The 15,564-nt window shown below is 35.2% G+C and overlaps 2 pseudogenes; one reads left to right on the plus strand and one right to left on the minus strand.

Annotated features, from left to right (window-relative positions):
• Positions 1-960: 960 nt before the first annotated feature.
• On the minus strand, positions 961-14,005 carry LOC114046174 (annotated as a pseudogene).
• Positions 14,006-14,795: 790 nt separating this feature from the next.
• LOC114046183 lies at positions 14,796-15,118 on the plus strand (annotated as a pseudogene).
• Positions 15,119-15,564: the final 446 nt, after the last annotated feature.

A 15,564-nucleotide genomic window follows, 5' to 3' on the forward strand; every position in this document is an offset into this window, starting at 1 on the left:
AACTAAAAAGAAAAACTCATCAGGGTAATAGGCCAAAGAAAGCATTTTGGAATATGTAATATTTGTGACTGGTAAGACATACCTGGATGGAAAACAAAGCATAGCTAAATGGCTTTGACAATGAGGGAAATAATCATAGAGCTGAAAAGAACTCAGATTACTCAATACAAATCTCTCATTTTACAGGGGTTCTGTGATAAAGGGGTCTGTCCTACATCAAACACAGCTGTTGGTGGCAGAATAGAACCAGAACACAAGTTTCTTGATTGTTACTAGTTCAGTGCCCTTTTTAATAACTCTGATTTGCAAGATAAATATCGTAAAATAAATAACTAAAGGATTCATAAGCTTGTTTTAAATAAAATAATTTTCAAGGGTGGGATTATTTTTTTTTGGTTGTTGTTGATAGCTGTTGTCCTATACATCAGAAATGTCTCCTAAATGTATCCATGATTGCCTTTATGAATAGGAAATACTTCACATCCAGTGACTTTACTGTTAGCTTTGGTAAATTAAAAAAAAAAAACAGCTTTCTAATACACTAAAAAATTTACTAGGATAAAACAAATTCACCCATTAACTCTCTAACATGGAGAGCAGAATTCTTTTTATTGCCTTAACTTTTGTTTATCAGAAACGAGCACTGGGTATTTTAACATGTAGTAGTGTCATGCCATATACATTTTACAGCTGCATATTTTAGTAACGAAAGAAATTAGTGCTATTTAGATAATTCATAGTGTATTTATAAAATGAGAAAAATAACAAAATACATTTATCACTAAGATAAATAAATAAAATCCAAGCAAATCTACCTACACAAAGTTAGAATGGACTCTGGTAGACTCAGTGTAACACAGCCCTTCCCTCCCCTCCCCTCACCCCCCAATTGTTTTTCATCTTCTGGGCTAAGAATTATTTTTAAAAAATTATTAAGATTTCATTATGTTGACATGTTTCTCATTCTACATCATCTTTGGCCAAACTCTATGCACTCACAATTCTCTTTTTAATTGTGGCAACTTAGTCAGAAGTATCTGGAACACTGGTAATGGAAGAGTTCACTATAAAACTTACAACAACTGCTGTGGCTGACCACAGACAGCAATGGCATTTGTCAAGTGGTCAACACCTTTTTCACATTCACCTTGGGCTAGTAATTCCTCACCAAGCTGTATTTCTTCAAGGAAGACCTTCTGAACAGCTTCTGAATCTTTAAGGCCAGGTAACTTGGAAAGCCCAGTTCTCTCTTTAGCAAGTTTCTGTTTCTTTCTTCGCTTTTGAGCCTTTTCTTGAAGTTGGGGTCGCTCAGCCTCTTGCCATTGAAGTAAGTACAGTAGGGGATGGAGAGGTTCCCGCACACACCAGCAACGGTCGCGCCACTCAGGTCCACCTTGTTTATGGCTGCTGCTGGAGATGGAGGTAGCAGCACCCGCACAGACCCTGGCTGACCCCTAAGCCAGGAAAGGGCGGAGCCAGTCTCAGTTCAGTTTTGTTGAAAGTTAGAAACTAATTCAAGTATGTTTGTCCAAGAGAGCAGTCAGAGAATCACAGGAGCATAGATTTAGTATAGATTTAGTTAATATTGAACCCAAGTCTTTCTTACTGACTCCAACTTCAATGGCCTGTTCCCTATGTCATGCTCTGTCTCAAGTAGTCCTGAAAACTACTTTAAATTCAGAGGTCTTATAATAGTCTCCCAGACTGTAGCAGTAGTTATAACTTAAATTACTGAATTCTATTTTAAGAGGTTCTGTTAAACCGTCTTTTACATTTATCATTACTTTTGTGGTGAGGAATAAATTGCCTATCCAATAGATGATTCATTCTGTACATTAAGTACTTCTTTGTGGGGAGTGGGAGGGAGACGGGGACCCTAGATGTTAGTCATAAGGTTAAATGAACCAAAGAGTACAAAAGGAAGCAGGCTACCCCCTCTAATTAGAGGCCAAACTCCCCCAAGGCTTAACCTAGTATGAAGTGCATGACAAGTTATAGAACAAGGAATGGGAATGATACTCCAACTACTTTGGGCCAAGAAGAGGATAATCAAGGTTATACTTGGTCCTCAGTATATATATATGGGGCAGACTCTGGTGATGGACAAACTAGATCCAAAAATGAATAGGAGGAGGAGAACAGGTAGAGTTGCATTTAAGAAATTAAACAATATTTTAAAGGATTCTAGCCTTTCCCTGAAACAAAGGGCTGTCTTTTTAACTTCAATATTCTTGTGGTGAAGCTGTGTGGCCATAAGTCATATAATACAAGAGTCTCAAAATAATTAAAGTTAAATGTCACCCAAATGGAAATTGAGATGTGCACAGTGGTTGTAATAGATGACCAACCAAGAATTTCATAGAAGTGGCATAAATCAGAGAAATGTGTGACAGGAAAATTAGGTCAACTGCCCATGTGGCAAGAGTGAGATAAATGATGTAAAGCTCACATGCTCCACCAGTACCAACCAGAATGTTAAGAGATCTAGAAGAAGGCTCCTAGAATGTTGGGTAGACTACCTGTGGATGATTTATGAGATGCCATGGGCAACCATGTCATATAATATGAAAAGGAGTGGATGAGTTGAGATCTGTGTTATTCCAGGAAGCACACAGATGGAAGAAATTATAGGTCCTTCAAAATATAAAAGGAAATACCTCACAGGGGGATCACAAGCCCAAATGGAATAATGTATATAAAGCATTTAGCAATATTTTAAATGCTATGTAATTGAACTATTATCATAATACTCATTTTGCAGATGAAGAAACAGGTTCAGAGAGGTCAAAATGAAATCTTCAAAACCAGGGTTTGGTCCAATATGCCACACTATCTCATTTAGTAGGACCTCCCTCCTCCTCCTTCATATATATAATAACAAAAACACATGGAATTTGTGCTTACTAACTAACTCTTAACTCTTAAGTTAATTCATGGGGAATTATTTGCAAGTCAAACTAGATACCCTTATTATAGACAATCCAAGATCAAAGATTTATTAAAGGTCAGTTAGAAGCTCACTTAATCTCCTTAGTCCCTTGCTCTTAGACCCCCAAAAGAGATGATAGGCATTAGTATAGAATAAATATTAATGTGTAACTTAAATTGGTTTATAACCTGAGATATTTTTGAAAGTTATTTAGTAGAATTTTAATAAATCTTTATGGATTCATTGATTAAGGTTTCTAGAATATGTTTTCTTTCCAGAGAATAAAACTTCCTGTGATTTTTTAAAGACTATTCTTATTTGTTTTATTAGACATAGTAATCTTACTATAAACCAGGAGAGTGGAAGTACTGAAATTAAGAAGTGTATAATCTCACAAATTGATTTGAATAGGAAAATAATAAAGGTGTACTAAAGTATGGCTTGAGGCCTGTAAGAGTCATGTAATTTACTGGCTGTCCCCAAATTCAAGGTTCACCAATCTTTTCTTTTCTACTTTACCCTGATACAGACCTTCATCAACTAGCAATAGACTTTATTGTTGCAATGACCACCAAACTGGGCTTCATGCCTTAAGTCACTCCTCTCTTCACTCCATCCTTCACACATTTGCCAAAGTGATATTCATAAAGCACAGATAAGTCTACTCCTGTCACTGTCTTACTCAATAAACCCTGAACAATCAATTAATCCTTCTATGGTATCATATCCCACTTTCTCTTTATTCTTGACCTGGTATTTTTGACTTACCCAGATTGTCTAATCCTTCCTAAAATAGCACACAGTCTTTGAGATGTGGTCTCTCCAGAGAAGGGGAGAAGGGGATGTTTGCTCACCTTCATCATTCTCTACATCACAAAACACTAATTGTAATCCAAGATAGAATCAGCTTTTCTTTTCTTTTTTTTCGTGGTGCCATATCCTCACTTTGGACCTTCATCCCTCTTTAGTCTCCTTCTTTATGATGACTATTGAGAGCTAATTTGAGAGATTCTTTAGAACATACTCCAGATATCCCCATTAATACTGAAGGTCTCCTGTATTCATTTACATTCTAGAAATGTTGCTCTTTTGAAGAATGACTTGTCTCTATTCAATCTTGTAATGAAACATAAGGTCAAATTGGTTCTGTTGTGTCATATCTACATATACTGCCATTAATGAGATTGATATTATATTCTTGATGCAATTATCACTTTCACAATATGCTTATTACCTCCTAGAGATACTGAGCACTGATTTTTATGGGATTGAGGGGTTTTAAATTATTCAGTTATTCAAGAAACTTTTAACCCCTCCCTATCACATAGTATTTTATAATAAGTGTGGAAAAAGGGTCTTAACATATGATTCATTAGTATAGGTAATTTCTAGGGTAAGAAATTCCCTCTACCAATGAAAGTTGGCACCCTTTCCTGCAAATTATCACCATAGAGAATATTCTAGACTCTAGAGCACTGAGAGGTAATTCTCGCCCCAAGTCACACAGCCAATATGTATTCAGAGTCTTCCTGTCTCTAAAGCCATCTCTCAATTAATTTGTGGCATGATACTTTATATAATAAACCTTTTTTTAAAAAAAATTAATTGCTTAATGTGAACAGAGCATTATGTTAGGCACTAAAGAAGATAAAGTATGTTTTAGATGACACAATTCCTACCCTTTTGCTACTTGTAATTTAATAGAAAGGATAAGTCAGAAACCCAGTAAACCACACTTCAGTGACATCTGATTTTATCAATGTGGATATTCTACCCTCTGATAACAATTTTGATAGCTTTTTTTTTTTGACAGTTGACAAAACAACAGTTTTGACCTAAGAGAAAGTATTTGAGAACACATTGGAACACATTACTGATCAGGCTTATGGAGAAAAGAATTTGTGAATAAACAAGAGATAAAGAACATTGTGAGATATAAAATGAATAATTTTGATTACATTAAGCTGAAAAGCTTTTTGTACATATAAAGCCAATGTAGCCTACATTAGAAAGAAAGCAGAAAACTTGGGGGGAGGAGATTTTAGACAGCTCCTTGAATGAAGGTCTCATATCTCAACTATATAGAGAACTTTATCAAATTTGTAAGAATATGAGTGATTCCCCAATTGATAAGTGGCCAAAGGATGTAAACAGACAGTTTTGTTTTAAAATAGATAAATCAAAACTATATAATATAATAATGTGAAAAATAAATAAATCATTATTGATTAGACAAATGTAAATTAAAACAACTTTGAGATATCATCTCCTATCTATCAGATTGGCTAAAATGATAGAACGGGAAAGTGATAAATGGAGGGGATGTGGGAAAATTGGGATATTAATACACTGTCGGTGGAATTGTGAACTAATTCAATTATTTGGAGAATAATCTGAAATTATGCCCAAAGAATTATAAAATTATGTATACCTTTTGTCCCAGCAATACCATTATTAGGTCTGTTTTCCAAGGTCATTACGGAAAAAGGAAAAGAACCTATATGTTTTAAAATTGTTATAGCAGCTCTCGTTGTGGTGGCAAAGAACTGGAAATTGAGGGTATGTCCATCAATTGGGGAATGACTGAACAAGTTGTAGTACATGATTGTAATGGAATACTATTGAGCTACAAGAAATGATGGTCTGATTGTTTTTACAAAAACATGGAAAGACTTGTGTGAAATAATGAAAAGTGAAGTGAGCAGAACCAAGAGAATATTGTATATAGGTAATAGCAATATTGTTTAAAGAATAATTGTGAACAACTAAACTATTTTTAGTAATATATATGTATATACATATATACATATATATATATACATGCATACATATATTCAAATCAACTATAAAGGACCTATGAAGGAAGATGCTATCTACCTCCAGAGAAATAATTGATAAATAGAAGTATAGGTTTACACATACTTATAAGTCTGCTTCAAATAGTGATCTTCTCTGGTGGAGGGGGAAGGGAAGGAGATAGTTTAAAATTTAAAATGTAACAAAATAAATAAATAAACAGAAATTAGAAAAAAAAAGTACAGGCAGTCTAAAAAACCTAAAAAATTAACAAACACTTAATGTACATAAAAATATAAACCTTGAAAAAATGGAGAAATTTAAAAATAGAGAACAAAAATTATAGAAATGATAAAAATTGAGTCGTTTTAAAAATGCTAACAAAAGGGGCAGCTAGGTGGTGCAGTGGATAGAACACTGGCCCTGAAGTCAGGAGGACCTGAGTTCAAATTTGGCCTCAGACCAAACACTTGACACTTACTAGTTGTGTGACCCTGGGCAAGTCACTTAACCCCAATTGCCTAAAAAAAATGCTAACAAAATCGATAAAATGTTTAATAACTTGATTCAAAAACTAAAGGAAAATTGAATTTAAAAAAGGTAAAATGGTGAATTCACAATAATTAGACAAAAAATAGAAAAGAATTTCTAGAAATTAGCATATACAACAGGAGCAAAATAAAAAACAAATAAAGGAAATGGATGACTGCCTAGCAAATATAAAATGTCTGAACTAACAAAACAAATAGAGATCTCATACTATTTTCAGAAGGTAAAAAAGACATCAAGTAAGTCATAAATGGATTAAAATACAATCCCTGGTCTAGATAGATTTTCAAGTGATTTCTTTCAAACTTTGAAAAAGCAATTAATATCTACATCACAATAATTATTCCCAATTATTCAGAAAGAAGACACTTTATTGAACCCCTTTGCTATGACCAATTTGGCCTTGATACCTAAACTAGAGTGGGATAAAACATGGGAAGAGAACTCTTGCCAACTCTTCCCAAGAGAATCACTGATGAATATTGATGTAAAATTTCTAAATAAAATTTAGCAAAGATACTGGAGTAATAGATTAAAAATGATTATTTACAACCAAGTTGGATTTATATCAGTATGCAAAGATGATACTACATGGGAAAGTTGCATAATTAATTTATAGTAAAAAGGATAGATATATCAACAGACATTTTTGGACAAAATATAGCGCTATTACATATATATATATTAAAAACTTGAAAGTACAAGTATGAAAAAGGCCTTTCTTTATGTATATGACTAAAGTATGTATCTAAAACCAAGATTATTATCTGAAATAGAGAAAGAAGAACTTACCTTAAAAGTATAAGTAAATCAAGGATTTTCCTTTCTTCATTACTATTTGGTTTAGCTCTACAAATGGTAGCCACAACAATATCACAAGAGAAAGAAATAAAAATTATAAACATCAGCAAATACAGCAAAATAATCCCTATTGATGGAAAATGATGGTTTATATAGAAGCCTCCAGAGAATCAGTGAAGAAACTAATTAACGTAATTAATTGTTTCAGCAAAGTAGAATATAAAAAAATTCACAAAAATATCATAATTAATGTGTATGTCCAGATGCAGATATATCTGGACACACACATACATATATGCAGTTAGTTATAAACAGAAACCAGGGAGGGATAACAAAGAGAAAGCATATTCAAAATAACTACAAATGCATAAAAAAAAAATCTAGAAATCTACCAAGACACATTCAGAACTCATAAAAGAAATTATCTTTTACCTTATATTTCTTAGAACCAGAGCTCTAAATTAACTTTCTCCCTCTTATTATGTGATCTTCCCCATTATAATCTCAACTCCTTGAGGGCAGAGATTGTCTTGCTTTCTTGTACAGTCAGTTCTCTATAAAGTGAAATATGTATTCCTAAAAATCACCTTGCTAAGCAAAATTGCTCAACAAAAACCACAATGCTTAAGAGAAAAATGGGACTGGGGGACAACGCTCCAAAACTTCATCAGTGACACATAAAAAATAGATATTTAATAAAATGTTATTGCAGTTTTAGATATATCAAATGGTTAAGAAATATATAAATACTGCAATAAATAGTGGTAGCATTCATAGCCTCAGGCTCCTGCTTCCTGGCCTGTGACCCAGATGGGGCTTTCCATCGACATCTCCATTTCATTTGAACTCCATAGAGCAAGATACTCCCTAATGTTCCCTTCCCAGTCAACTTCCCCAAGTCACTTGCTTTGAGCAACCTTTTGTGTGTTATCTTCCCCCATTAGATTGCAAGCTCCTTGAGGATACTATCTTTTCCTTTTGTACCTCCAATGGTTAGCACAGTGCCTGGCACATAGCAGGTGATTAATATTTATTGAATAGAATTGAATTGTGGAGGTGGGTCAAAGAAAATTTCCAGCTTATGAGACATTGTGAAGCATTGCAGTTTTCTACACTCTTGTTCCTCATGAAATCACTGTTAAGCAAATGTAAAATTCATGATATGCTCAAATAATTTCCTAATATGTTGGTTGTGTTGAAACAAATTCACATTTTCAAAACAATAAGAACTGACTTTATTTGCATCCTCAGTACTTAGTACTATGCTTGATACAATGTAAGCACTTAATATATGCTTTATCATTCATTTGTTCATTTGGTTACAAAATACTTTATATAAAAAACAAATAATTGGAATGATATTCATGTTCATGGTTGAGACCTGCTAATACAACACAACTAACAAATGATTTTTACAGATTTAATTCTTAGGAATTACTTTATCGAAGGAAGCAAAATTATAAAATTCTTTTAGAGCAATGAAAGTCTAGAATCTCATGGGAATTCATGAAAAAAAAGCAGAAATGAAGAGAGCACAGCATTTTTGTTCACTTATTTTTCAGTTGTTCCTAACTGCCTAATTTTGGGGTTTTCATGGTAAAAGAGTTTGCCACTTCCTACTCCAGCTCATTTTATAGGTGAAGAAACTGAGATAAACATGGTTTGCCCAGGGTAATGAAGCTAGTGTCTGAAGCCAGATCTGATCTTAGGAAGATGAGTCTTCCTGACTCCAGGCCTGGACACTATCTACTGTGGCACCTAGCTGCCCCAAAAAGAATTTCAGTGGCGTTTGACTCTCCATGACCCAATTTGGGGTTTTCTTGGTAAAGATACAGGAGTGGTTTGTCATGTCCTTCTCCAGCTCATTTTGTAGATGAGGAAACTGAAACAAATAGGGTTAAGAGACTTGTACAAGATCACATAGCTAGTAAGTGTCTGAGGCTAGATTTGAATTCAGGTCCTCCTGACTCTAGGCCCTACACTCTATTCATTACATTACTTAGCTGCCCCACATAGCATTAGCAGGATTCAAAATATACTTAAAAGCAGTAATCCTTCCATGGCATAGAGGACAAGAATGGATGTGCTATCTGAAAGCATACGCTCCATTCTCTCAATTCTCTCTGTGCTAGGGAATTGGGAAAACTGCAGGTGCTTTTTTGGTTCCCTGAGGCTTACTTACTCCCTTCCTTCTACACCCTTGAATCTTCCTTCATGAAGGCTACAGGGAAAAGTTAGAACAGCTAAAAACATCTTAACAGATTCTGGAAGTTTTGTGATCGATCATTAAGGAGTTTTGAAACACCTCCTTATAATCCTGGTCACTCCCTTCTCCCACTCCCTTCCCTTGAGTCAAGAGGGGGGTATCTGTTAATCCCTCTCATAGGAGAAGAGAGTTTCACTTTTCACCCACCACCTCTGAATTAGCCCTCTGCAGCATGGGTCCCACTGGCAATGGCCTTGGGCCCTGGGGCAACCTTTGCCTGGAAGCATAACCCAGGTTTAGCTCAAGGTAAAGAAGGTAGCCTCAGAACTTGGGTAAGCATCCACTTTTAAAGCTGTAGTTTTAACTGTTAATGATGAGATGTTGATTCTCCATGTAAAGCAATTTGGAAATGCATTTAACAAAATTGAAGTCACCTGATTGGTAATGGATTTGTTTCATGTTTCAAATTGGTGAACATTTTGTATTAGTTATGTCAAACAACTTTTCATAATTTGCGTACCACCAAAATAATTTAGCTATTGGTTATTGTTTTAATGTGTAAACTTGCCAAAGAGCTTGTTTAGGTTTTGGCTTGTTGAGAATTTGCAAATATATAGAAATAATCTCTAATGATTGCCTTTATACACCAGGACGAATTCAAATTTGAGATGTAAATGCTGGAAAAGTTTTTCCTAAGCTGTGATTAATGAAACTTGCTGTTTGAAGTAAAAGCTCATGGGATTTTATTTTGAGCTGTCTGTTGCATCATAATCCATCAATAATCAATAATCCACCATCTGAGACAAATGCCACAAGCTACTCAAAGAGAATGTGATACTGGTGGGAAATGAGCATTAGGGAAAAGCTGAGAGGATAATTTTAGCCTCAGTCTAAGATGGGATCCTCCTGGCTCAGTTTTCCCATTTTGTTCCTTTGAAAAGGAATGTTACCCACCTGGCTATTCCTGAGTCTGGCTATGAGGTGGATTTGATAGTGAATGTTTGGAAAACTGAATTATCTGAATCCAAACAGAGCTAAGGATGTTTTATCCTGTCATATTTGGGCCCTAGTCCCTGCTTTATCCTTTTATAGCAAATTTCTATAGTCAGAGCAAGTGGTCAGTAAAAGATCAATGCAGGTGTGTGAGATCTTGCTATTTTGACCTGAATGTGTAGTCATTCAAGGCCCCCAAACAACTGAAATTAAATCAGAAACATCTTCAGTTTGGTTTGGGAAGGAGAATTTGAGTGCTAATTGAAGCAAAAGTCAGCCTCTGGCAAATTCATTTGTATAACCATTTTTTAAAATTTAGTTTTTTACAACTTTAACAGAGTTGCAGGATATAAAATAAACCCACATAAATCATTGGTATTTCTATATATTACCAACAAAGTCCAACAGCAAGAGATAGAAACAGAAATTCCATTTAAACTTACTATAGACATTATAAAATATTTAGGAGTCTACCTACCTTACTGGGTAAGGTACACAGCACAGACTAGGAGAGCAGTGACCAAATCTCTCCACACATCACACTACTTTAGAAAGACCAAAAACTTGTAGACTGCCAGAACTGGAAAGAAAAGGAAAAAAACCTGAAACTTGGGACCCTGTCTTTTCATCTCGAGGTGAGCAAAGTCCAACTTTAATATAAAGTTCAAAGACAAGAAATAATCTGGAAAATGAGCAAAACAAACAAACAAAAAAACAAAAAACAAAACAAAACAAAACAAAAAAACAACAACTATAAAAAGCTACCACAGTGGCAGGGAAGACCAAGACACAAACTCAGAAGGAGAGAACAATCTGAAAACTGCTATAAACAAAACCTCAAAGGAAAAAAATGTAAATCACAGTCCAACAAGAATCCCTAAAAGAGTTAAAGAAAGAGATAAAAGTGGTAGTGGAAAAAATTGGGGGAAAATGAGAGTGATGGAAGAAAACTGGAAAAAGATAACTAACTGCTTAGTAAAAGACACTAAAAAATACAGAAAAAAATAACACTTTAAAAAGCAGATGTAGCCAAATAGAAAAAAAAAGTGATATAAAAATTTACTGAAGAAAATAATTCCTTAAAAATTAGAACTGGAAGCCAATGGAATGGCTTGGAAGCCAATGACTCCATGAGACATCAAGAAACAATAAAATGAAATCAAAAGAATAAAAACAACAGAAGAAAATGTGAAATGACTCATCAGAAAAACAACTGACCTGGAAAATAGATTCAGGAGAGGTAATTTAAGAATTACTGGACTACCTGAAAACAATGATCAAAGAAAAAGCCAAGACATCATATTTCAAGATATTATATTTAAAAAGAAAACTCCCAGTAAAGAACAAAACTGTCCCAATTTCATAGAATCACGTGGACATTAACATGGAAGTTAAAAGAATGCACTAATCACCTCCTGAAAGAGATCCCAAAACAAAAATTTCTAGGAATATTACAACCAAATTCCAGAGCTCTCAAATCAAGAAAAAAATATCACAAGCAACCAGAAAGAAACAATTCAAATATCATGGAGCCACAGTCAGGATAACAAAATTTAGAAGCTTTTACATTAAAAGATTGGAGGGCTTGGATTATGATATTCCTAAAAGCAAAGGAGCTATGATTACAATAAAAATAATCTACCCAACAAAACTTATCATAGTCCTTCAGGGGAAAAGGTAGATATATGATGAAATAGAGGACTTTCAAAGTATTCTTGATGAAAAGACCAGATCTGAATAGAAAATTTGACATTCAAACAAAGGACTCAAAAGAAGCTTAAAAAAATAAACATGAAAGACAAATCATAAGGGACTCAATGAGGTTAAAAGTATTTATAATATTACATAGAAAAATGATACATATAACTCAAGAACTTTATCATTATTATGTCAGAAAGAGTCTACATTGACAGAGGGCATGAATGAGAGTCAATTAGGTTGGGATGATCTCAAAAAAGTAGAGGGATGCACTGGGTGATGGGAAAAGGGAGAGGAAGAATGGGGAAAATTATCTCACACAAAAGAGGCACAGAAGAAAGAGCTTTTTCGATGGAGGGGGAAATAGGGAGGTTGACAGGCCATGCTTGAACCTCACTGCCACCAAAATTGTCATCGAGAAATACACACACACACACACACACACTCATGTACGTATATGTGTGTGTGTACGTCTGTGTATCCCTCTGAGTAGGTTTAGTAAGAATGGGAAATGTTTTTCCAAGAATGTATTAATTTTTTAAAAATTTCATTGATTGGAAAGCAAAAGAAAATATTTGTATTCCCCCTTGGTAAGCTCTCACTCCTCTTGATTATAAGTTGAATATCTATTATCTTATACAACACCGAAGTAGGAGGTGAAAGGGAGAAGAGAAAGGTGAGGGTGTGATAAATGGGAAAGCTCATTGGGGGAGGCAGTGATCAGAAGCAAAATAGATTTTTGAGGAGGGACAAGGTAAAAAGAGAGAAAAGGATACCCAGAACAAAATAGGTTGAAGGGACACACAGAATAATTACAATTGTAAATGTGAATGGTATTAACTCACCTATAAAACAGAGGTGGATAGCTGAATAATTTAGAAATCAGAATTCAACAATTTATTGTTTTTAAGAGATACACAAATTAGAAAGACACACTCACAGATTTAAAATAAGGACTGAAGGAGAATCTATTATGCTTCAATGAAGTAAAAAAAAAAGATACAGGTAGCAACCTGGTCTCAGATAAAGAAAAAGCAAAAATAGACTTAATTAAAAGAGATAATCAGGGAAAATACACTTTGCTAAAAAAGCGTCATAGACAATGAAATAACATAAAAAAATTACAGCAGTTTTTTTTCTGATAAAGGCCTCATTTCTCAAATATTTAGGGAACTGAGTCAAATTTACAAAAAAAAAATTAGAGCCATTCACCAATAGATACATAGTTAAGGGATATAAACAAGAAATTTTCAGAAAAAAATCAAAACTACCCACAGTTATATGAAAAAATGCTCTAAGTCACTACTGATTAGAGAAATATTGATTAAAATAATTAGGAACTACTATTTCATACCTATTAGATTGGTTATCATGGCAAAAAAAATGAAAATGACAAATGCTAGAGGGGATGCAGAAAAAATAGTGATATTAATGCAGTATTTGGTGGAGTTGAGAAATGGTCTGACTATTCCAGAGAACAATTTGTAGCTGTGTGCTGAGGGCTATAAAACTGTGCATACCTTTTGACCCAGCCATACAAATTCTAGGTTGGTACCTTAAAGAGATTAAAGAAAAAGGAAAAGGACCTATATGTACAAAAATATTTAAAATAACTCTTTTTTGTGGTGACAAAGAATTGGAAAATCAGGGGATGCCCAACAATTGGGAAATGGCTGAACCAGGTGTGGTATATGATTGTGATGCAATATTATTGTACTAAAAGAAATAATGAGGGACAACTTCCAGGAGTCAAGATGGTAGAGTAAGCAGTAAGCCACTCTCCCTCTCCCTCTTAAACCCCAGAGGTTTCCCCCGGGGGGGGACTGGAACAGCAGAGGAAGCAGAAAGACAGGGTGCAGCAGTCATTTAGCCCAGGAGAGTTGGGGAATTAATGAGAAAGGTCCCTCTCACTCTGATGGAAGGGGAGCAGTTCAGGACTAGAGGTGTCCCTGCAAGCCAGCCACAAACCTCACATCATCGAAGCAGAGGGAGATACTGAGCCCCAGGGTGGTGGAACAAGCAAGTGCCAACATCAGGAACCCCTGTGTGCCTTAGCATAGCCAGGAGAACTGTCAGACTCCTGCTCAGAGAACCACCACATGCACCAGTGGTCTGAACCAGCTGAACCTCCAGCAGCTGAACCTCCCTGTGCTTCAGTGCAACTTCAGGCAGGCAGCCCCTCCTACCCTTGGAGCTTCAGTGTAGCTCCAGAGAAATGCAGAAAAATCCCACCTGGCCTCCACATACACCAGACACCACCACTAGGAGCCCAACTCAGCACCAGGTAAGCTATCAGACCCCTACAGCCTCCACTTGCCAGCACTTGAGGCCCCAGCACAAAAAGCCAGTGACAAGAACACTGGCCCCTAGAACAAGAAGCCTGGAACTGTGTCCCATGTGCTCCAGTAGGAGAGATCAACTTTAAAAGCCAGGAAATAGGGAAACATCATGAATATAAAGCAGAAAAGCATAGTGACCATAGATTCTTTCTATGGGGAAAGGAAATACCAAAACACAAATCCAGAAGAGGACAACATTGACAATATACCTACATACAAAATCTCAAAGGGGAATATGAACTGGTCTCAAGCCTAAAAAGTCTTCTTAGAAGAGCTCAAGAGGATTTTAAAAGTCAAATAAGAGAAACAGCAGAAAAATTGGGAAAAGAAATGAGAGGTATGCAAAAGAGAGTTAACTACTTAGAAAAGGAAGGACAAAAATTGTAGAAACTAAGTCCTTAAAAAATACAATTGGCTAGTCTTCTTTCATTTCTGCTCAGTTGCTGCTTCTTACTTAGGCAAGATTTCAGAAGACCCCATCAAGATGTTGTCTCAAATGGAACATGCCATGGAAATTATGATGTTTACATTTCATAAGCTTGCTAAAGACAAAAAGCTACTTAACAAAAGAAGATCTAAGAGTTCTTATGGAAAAAGAGTTCCCTAGATTCTTGGAAAAACAGAAAGACTTTAGTTGTAGACAAGATTATGAGACCAGTGTAAGACAGAAAAGTGGGCTTCCAGAGCTTCTTTTCACTAATTGCCAGGCTGAGCATCACATGCAATGAGTATTTTATCATACACATGAAGCAGAAGGGGAAAAAAATAACCCAAAACAAGAAGCGCCTCCTGATCATGATCCATTGAAGTATCCTGAATGGTCACTTTCAAGATAAACCCATATATCTACCCCAAGGATGAGGCAGTTGCATGAGCAGACCCAGGCCCTAAGAATGTACAAATGAAACTCTAGTCTTACAATTTGACAGTTAGGGAAAGAAAATACAAATATATGTCAGATAAGCTTTTGATATTTTTATATTATAGGCACCCTCAACCCCACAATAAAAAAGAAAAAATGTTAAAAAATATAATTGCCCAAATGGAAAAAAATACACTGAGAAAACAAATCCTTAAAAAGTAGAATTGGCCAAGTGGAAAAGGAGGCAGAAAAACTCACTGAAGAGAAGAACTCCTTAAAAAGCAGAATTGGTCAAATGGAAAAGGAGGTACAAAAGCTAACTGAAGAAAACAATTTGTTAAAACTTAGAATTGGGTAATTGGAAGCTAATGGCTCTGTGAGACATCAAGAA

Source organism: Vombatus ursinus, unplaced genomic scaffold (genome assembly GCF_900497805.2).
Source record: "Vombatus ursinus unplaced genomic scaffold, bare-nosed wombat genome assembly UNPS02001419.1, whole genome shotgun sequence".
Classification (NCBI taxonomy): domain Eukaryota; kingdom Metazoa; phylum Chordata; class Mammalia; order Diprotodontia; family Vombatidae; genus Vombatus; species Vombatus ursinus.